The 8,546-nt window shown below is 41.3% G+C and overlaps 1 protein-coding gene across 1 annotated transcript in view; it reads right to left on the bottom strand.

Annotated features, from left to right (window-relative positions):
- LOC114891181 (amelogenin, Y isoform-like) overlaps positions 1-8,546 on the bottom strand; it is a 72,303-nt gene that overhangs the window by 1,197 nt on the left and 62,560 nt on the right. The gene's annotated exons all lie outside the window — the stretch shown is intronic.

Genomic DNA, 8,546 nt, shown 5'->3' with positions numbered 1-8,546 from the left:
ATGTTCACTGTTCTCCTTACTTTAGTTGTCTCCGTAAGTCCTTTCCTCTCTTTCTACTTCCCTGACCCTCTTTTTCCTCACCCCAGGATGACAGCAATAGTGAGACGAGTATCAAAGCAAAAGCTGGGACACCACATTCAAGCACTGGTGCTTGAGCTGTGCTGCAACGACGAGAACGGCGAGGGTGTGGAGGTCCCCTATATACGATACACCATTCGCTGATCCCCTCTACACCCATCTACCTCATTCTCAGTCAAGTCAATCTATTTCTGTTTCTCTCATAGTTGTGGCCAACGCTGAGCCTTAAGTTCTTCTGAGAACTTTTTGTTGTTGTTGTTGCTGCTTTCTAATGTTTGGAGTTGGAATTCTTAATCCAAGTGTGTCATATCCTTCTTTGGTCAAAGGCCCGTACCCTGTTGTCTGTGAGAAAGACCAGCCTTTCTTTAGCTCTGTAAGTTCAGGTGATAATACAAAAGGCTCAGCCTCTCCGCACCAGCATGGAATTCGCCTCACATCCAAGCTTATGAGAAAAGATTAAATCGAACTGTTCTGGTAAAACATTGGTTTGCAATTTTTTCCTTTGTCCTCTCTGTTTAAAAAGAAATAGAGGGGGAGTTGAGGAAGATGGCGGAAGAGTAAGATGCGGAGATCGTCTTCCTCCCCACAGATACACCAGAAATACATCTACACGTGACACAACTCCTACAGAACACCTGCTGAACGCTGGCAGAAGACCTTAGACATCCCAAAACGCAAGAAAGTCCCCACATACCTGGATAGGGCAGAAGAAAAAAAGAAAAGACAGAGACAAAAGGATAGGGACGGGACCTGCACCAGTGGGAGGGAGCTGTGAAGGAGGAAAGGCTTCCACACACTAGGAAGCCCCTTCGCAGGCGGAGACTGCGGGTGGCGGAGCGGGGAGCTTCGGGGCCGCGGAGGAGAGCACAGCAACGAGGGGTGCGGGGGGCAAAGCGGAGTGTTGGTGCTGACTGGAACTCACCAGCGCGAGAGGCTGGTCTGCTCACCCGCCCGGATGGGTGGGGCTGGGAGCTGAGGCTCGGGCTTCTGTCAGAGCGCAGTGAGGGGACTGGGGTTGGCGGTGTGAACACAGCCTGCAGGGGTTAGTGCACCACGGCTAGCCAGGAGGGAGTCCGGGGAAAAGTCTGGACCTGCCGAAGACGCAAGAGACTTTTTCTTGCCTGAAGAGTCAAGAGACTTTTTCTTGCCTCTTTGTTTCCTGGTGCACGAGGAGAGGGGATTAAGAGCGCTGCTTAAAGGAGCTCCAGAGATTCGCGCGAGCCGCGGCTAACAGCGCGGACCCCAGAGGCGGGCATGAGATGCTAAGGCTGCTGCTGCCGCCACCAAAAAGCCTGTGTGCAAGCACAGGTTACTATCCACACCCACTTTCCGGGAGCCTGTGCAGCCTGCCACTGCCAGCGTCCCGGGATCCAGGGACAACTTCCCCAGGAGAACACACGGCGTGCCTCCGGATGATGCAACGTACTGACGGCCTCTGCCACCGCAGGTCCGCCCTGCACTCCGTGCCCCTCCCTCCCCCCAGCCTGAGTGAGCCAGAGCCCCCGAATCAGTGGCTCCTTTAACCCCGTCCTGTCTGAGCAAAGAACAGATGCCCTCCTGGGACCTACACGCAGAGGCGGGGCCAAATCCAAAGCTGAGCCCCGGGACCTGTGACAACAAAGAAGAGAAAGGGAACTCTCTCCCAGCAGCCTCAGGAGCAGTGGATTAAAGCTCCACAATCAACTTGATGTACCTTGCATCTGTGGAATACCTGAATAGACAACGAATCATCCCAAATTGAGGAGGTGGACTCTGAGAGCAAGATTTATGATTTTTTCCCCTTTTCCTCTTTTTGTGAGTGTGTATGTGTATGCTTCTGTGTGAGATTTTGTCTGTATAGCTTTGCTTTCACCATTTTTCCTTCCATTTTTGTTTTTTTTTACTTAAAAATTTTTTTTCTTAATATTTTCTTTTGTATTTATTTATTTTATTTTATCTTACTTTATTTTATCCTCTTTCTTTCTTTCTCTTTCTTTCTTTCTTTCTTTCTTTCTTTCTTTCTTTCTTTCTTTCTTTCTTTCTTTTTCTCTTTCTCTCTTTCTTTCTATTTTTTCTCCCTTTTTTTCTGAGCCATGTGGAGGACAGGCTCTTGGTGCTCCAGCCAGGCATCAGGACTGTGCCTCTGAGATGGGAGAGCCAATTTCAGGACACAGGTCCACAACAGACCTCCCAGCTCCACATAATATAAAATGGCAAAAATCTCCCAGAGATCTCCATGTCAACGCCAACACCCATCTTCACTCAACGACCAGCAAGCTACAGTGCTGGACACCCTATGCCAAACAACTAGCAAGACAGGAACACAACCCCACCCATTAGCAGAGAGGCTGCCTAAAATCCTAATAAGTCCACAAACACCCAAAAACACACTACCAAACGTGGACCTGCCCACCAGAAACACAAGATACAGACTCATCCACGGGAAGACAGGCACTAGTCCCCTCCACCAGGAAGCCAACACAACCTACTGAACCAACTTTAGCCACTGGGGAGAGACACCAAATACAACGGGCACTATGAACCATCAACCTGCAAAGAGGAAACCCCAAACACAGTAAGATAAGCAAAATGAGAAGACAGAAAAACACACAGCAGATGAAGGAGCAAGGTAAAAACCCACCAGACCTAACAAATGAAGAGAAAATAGGCAGTCTACCTATTATTCAGAATAATGATAGTAAAGATGATCCAAAATCTGTGAAATAGAATAGAGAAAATGCAAGAAACATTTAACAAGGATCTAGAAGAATTAAAGAAGAAACAAGCAATGATGAAAAACACAATAAATGAAGTTAAAAATACTCTAGAAGGGATCAATAGCAGAATAACTGAGGCAGAAGAACGGATAAGTGACCTGGAAGACAAAATAGTGGAAATAACTACTGCAGAGCAGAATAAAGAAAAAGAATGGATAGAACTGAAGACAGTCTCAGGGACCTCTGGGACAACATTAAATGCACCAACATTCGAATTATAGGGGTCCCAGAATAAGAAGAGAAAAAGAAAGGGACTGAGAAAATATTTGAAGAGATTATAGCTAAAAAATTCCGTAATATGGGGAAGGAAATAGTTAATCAAATCCAGGAAGCACAGAGAGTCCCACAGACGATAAATCCAAGGGGAAACACGCCAGGACACATGTTAATCAAACTATCAAAAATTAAATACAAAGAAAACATACTAAAAGGAGCAAGAAAAAAAAACAACAACACACAAGGGAATCCCCATCAGGTTAACAGCGGAATTTTCAGCAGAATCTCTGCAAGCCAGAAGGGAGTGGCAGGACATATTTAAAGTGATGAAGGAGAAAAACCTACAACCAAGATTACTCTACCCAGCAAAGATCTCATTCAGATTTGATGGAGAAATTAAAAGCTTTACAGACAAGCAAAAGCTGAGAGAGTTCAGCACCACCAGACCAGCTTTACAACAAATGCTAAAGGAACTTCTCTAGTCAAGAAATACAAGACAAGGAAAAGACCTACAATAACAAACCCAAAACAATTAAGAAATGGGAATGGGAACATACATATCGATAATTACCTTAACTGTAAATGGATTAAATGCTCACACCAAAAGACACAGATTGGCTGAATGGATACAAAAACAAGACCCATATATATGCTGTCTACAAGAGACCCACTTCAGACCTAGAGACACATACAGACTGAGAGTGAGGGGATGGAAAAAGATATTCCATGCAAATGTCAATCAAAAGAAAGCTGGAGTAGCAATTCTCATATCAGACAAAATAGACTTTAAAATAAAGACTATTAGAAGAGACAAAGAAGGGCACTACATAATGATCAAGGGACCGATCCAAGAAGAAGATATAACAATTGTAAATATTTATGCACCCAACATAGGAGCATGTCAATACATAAGGCACATACTAACAACCATAAAAGTGGAAATCGACAGTAACACATTCATAGTAGGGGACTTTAACACCCCACTTTCACCAATGGACAGATAATCCAAAATGAAAATAAATAAGGAACCACAAGCTTTAAATGATACATTAAACAAAATGGACTTAATTGATATTTATAGGACATTCCATCCTAAAACAACAGAATACACAATTTTCTCCAGTGATCATGGAACATTCTCCAGGATAGATCATAACTTGGGTCACAAATCAAGCCCTGGTAAATTTAAGAAAATTGAAATTGTATAACGTATCTTTTCCGACCACAACACTATGAGACTAGATATCAATTACAGGAAAAGATCTGTAAAAAATACAAACACATGGAGGCTAAAGAATACACTACCTAATAACGAAGTGATCACTGAAGAAATCAAAAAATACCTAGAAACAAATGACAATAGAGACACGACGACCCAAAACCTATGGGATTCAGCAAAAGCAGTTCTAAGAGGGAAGTTTATAGCAATACAATCCTACCTTAAGAAACAGGAAACATCTCAAATAAACAACATAAACTTGCACCTAAAGCAATAAGAGAAAGAAGAACAAAAAAAACCCAAAGTTAGCAAAAGGAAAGAAACCATAAAGATCAGATCAGAAATAAATGAAAAAGAAATGAAGGAAACGATAGCAAAGATCCAGAAAACGAAAAGCTGGTTCTTTGAGAAGATAAACAAAATTGATAAACCATTAGCCACACTCATCAAGAAAAAATGGGAGAAGATTCAAATCAAAAGAATTAGAAATGAAAAAGGAGAAGTAACAAATGACACTGCAGATATACAAATGATCATGAGAGATTACTACAAGCAACTCTATGCCAATACAATGGACAACCTGGAAGAAATGGACAAATCTTAGAAATGCACAACCTGCCAAGACTGAATCAGGAAGAAATAGAAAATATGAAAAGACAAATCCCAAGCACTGAACTTGAAACTGTGATTAAAAATCTTCCAAAAAACAAAAGCCGAGAACCACATGGCTTCATAGGTGACTTCTATCAAACATTTAGAGAAGAGCTAACACCTATCCTTCTCAAACTCTTCCAGAATATAGCAGAGGTAGGAACACTCCTAAACACGTTCTACAAGTCCACCATGACCCTGATACCAAAACCGGACAAAGATGTCACAAAGAAAGAAAAGTACAGGCCAATAGCACTGGTGAACATAAATGCAAAAATCCTCAACAAAATACTAGCAAACAGAATCCAACCACCCATTAAAAGGATCATACACCATGATCAATTGGGGTTTATTCCAGGAATGCAAAGATTCTTCAATATACGTGAATCAATCAACGTGATAAACCATATTAACAAATTGAAGGAGAAAAACCATATGATCATCTCAATAGATGCAGAGAAAGCTTTTGACAAAGTTCAACACCGATTTATGATAAAAACCCTGCAGAAAGTAGGTATATAGGGAACTTTCCTCAACATAGAAAATGCCATATATGACAAACCCACAGCCAACATCGTCCTCAATGGTGAAAAACTGAAAGCATTTCCACTAAGATCAGGAACAAGACAATGTTGCCCACTCTCACCACTGTTATTCAACATTGTTTTGGAAGTTTTAGCCACAGCAATCAGAGAAGGAAATAAAAGGAATCCAAATCAAAAAAGAAGAATTAAAGATGTCACTGTTTGCCAATGACATGATACTCTAAATAGAGAATCCTAAAGATGCTACCAGAAAACTACTAGAGCTAATCACTGAATTTGGTAAAGTACCAGGTTATAAAATTAATGCTCAGAAATCTCTGGCATTCCTATACACTAATGATGAAAAACCTGAATGTGAAATTCAGAAAACACTCCCATTTACCATTGCAACAAAAAGAATAAAATATCTAGGGATAAACCTACCTAAGGAGATAAACACCTGTATGCAGAAAATTATAAGACACTGATGAAAGAAATTAAAGATGATACAAATAGATGGAGAGATATACCATGTTCTTGGATTGGAAGTGTCAACATTGTGAAAATGACTCTATTACGCAAAGCAATCCACAGATTCAATGCAATCCCTATCAAACTACCAATGGCATTTTTCACAGAACTAGAACAAAAAAATTCACAATTTGTATCGCAACACAAAAGACCCCAAATAGCTAAAGGAATCTTGACAACAAAATGCGGAGCTGGAAGAATCAGGCTCCCTGACTTCAGACTATACTACAAAGCTACAGTAGTCAAGACAGTATGGTACTGGAACAAAAACAGAAATATAGATCAATGGAACAGGATAGAAAGCCCAAAGATAAACCCACGCACATATGGTCACCTTATCTTTGATAAAGGAGGCAGGAATGTACAGTGGAGAATGGATAGCCTCTTCAATAAATGGTGCTAGTAACACTGGACAGGTACATGTCAAAGTATGAGATTAGAAAACTCCCTAACATCATACACAAATATAAGCTCAAATTGGATTAAAGACCTAAATGTAAGGCCAGACATTATCAAACTCTTAGAGGAAAACCTAGGTAGAACACTCTATGACATAAATCACAGCAAGATCCATTTTGACTCACCTCCTAGAGAAATGGGATTAAAAACAAAAACAAATGGGCCTAAGGAATCTTCAAAGCATAGGAAACCATAAACAGGACCAAAGGCAGCCCTCAGAATGGGAGAAAATATTTGCAAATGAAACAACTGACAAAGGATTTATCTCCAAAATTTATAAACAGCTCATGCAGCTGAATAACAAAAAAACAAACAACCCAATTCAAAAATGGGCAGAAGACATATCTCCAAAGAAGATATAAAGATTGCCAACAAACACGTGAAATAATGCTCAACATCATTAATCATTAGGGAAATGTGAATCAAAACTACAATGAGGTATCATCTCACACCGGTCAGAATGGCCATCACCAAAAATCTAGAAACAATAAATGCTGGAGAGGGTGTGGAGAAAAGGGAACACTCTTGCAGTGCTTGTGGGAATGTGAACTGGTACATCCACTATGGAGGACAGTATGGATGTTCCTTAAAAATCTACAAACAGAACTACCATATATACCAGCAATCCCACTATTGGGCATATACCCTGAGAAAACCATAATTCACAAAGAGTCATGTACCAAAATATTAATTGCAGCTCTATTTACAATAGCCAGGAGATGGAAGCAACCTAAGTGTCCATCATTGGATGAATGGATAAAAAGATGTGGGACATATATACAATGGAATATTACTCAGCCATATAAAGAAACGAAATTGAGCTATTTTTAATGAGGTGCATAGGCCTAGAGTCTGTCATACAGAGTGAAGTAAGTCAGAAAGTGAAAGACAAATACCGTATGCTAACACATATATATGGAATATTAGGGGAAAAAATGTCATGAAGAACCTAAGGGTAAGACGGAAATAAAGACACAGGTCTACTAGAGAATGGACTTGAGGATAAGGGGAGGGGGAAGGGTAAGCTGTGACAAAGTGCGAGAGTGGCATGGACATATATACACTACCAAACGTAAAACAGATAGCTAGTGGGAAGCCACCGCGTAGCACAGGGAGATCAGCTCGGTGCTTTGTGACCACCTGGATGGATGGGATAAGGAGGGTGGGATGGACTGAGATACAAGAGGGAGGAGATATGGGAACATATGTATAACTGCTTCACTTTGTTATAAACAGACTCTAACACAGCATTGTAAAGCAATTATACTCCAATAAACATGTAAAAAAAAAAAAGAGGACACACTGCATATTGCTAGATGGCTCCATGGGTCATTACTCATATCCCCCTCACCCACAGCTACTTTTATATTTGTAGTGGTGGAATCCGCTATAAAAGGAAATCATCCATAGGTATGTGTTTTTCACCTATATTCCTGCCCTGTCCATCTGCCTTCTTGCCCGCTAACAAGATTCTCCCTGCTTTCCCCTGTAGCTAGACCAGCTTTCTGCACTGTGGACCCTGGTTTTCTAAGACACGTCCAGAACTCAAAAGGAGTTGCTACACCCCTTGCAATATAGTGGAACTTTGACTCAGTGGAGACCACTGACCTCCTGTCCATTTGCATTCCTGCATCATTCTTGTCAGGGAGCCCTTTCCAAGTTTCATTTACTAATACCAAGTTTATTATTTCAAAATCCTATTTTTAAATACTGTGTCTTTTTGTCAAGACTGCCTGGACTCCATCCTTCACCTGTGAAGCTCCATCAAAGTTTTACATGCAGTTAAGTACCATCGCAGCTATAAAACCGTCAGCGGCAAGAACATCAGTTCTTAGATAAAAAGTCCTGACCATCCTCAGATTTAGGGCGTCAGCTGGGAGAAACCACATCTTAATTACCCATCTTCGGGGGGGGGGGACCTTGAAGATGGCGGAAGAGTAAGACGCGGAGATCACCTTCCTCCCCACAGATACACCAGAAATACATCTACACGTGGAACAACTCCGACAGAACACCTACTGAAAGGCTGGCAGAAGACCTCAGACCTCCTAAAAGGCAAGAAACTCCCCACGTACCTGGGTAGGGCAAAAGAAAAAACAGACAAAAGAATAG

This window comes from Monodon monoceros, unplaced genomic scaffold (genome assembly GCF_005190385.1).
Source record: "Monodon monoceros isolate NGI ecotype Baffin Bay Population unplaced genomic scaffold, NGI_Narwhal_1 Contig174_ctg1, whole genome shotgun sequence".
In the NCBI taxonomy this organism is placed as follows: Eukaryota; Metazoa; Chordata; class Mammalia; order Artiodactyla; family Monodontidae; genus Monodon; species Monodon monoceros.
Note: the sequence above shows the minus strand (reverse complement) of the source record. Positions and strands in the feature narration are given on the sequence as shown.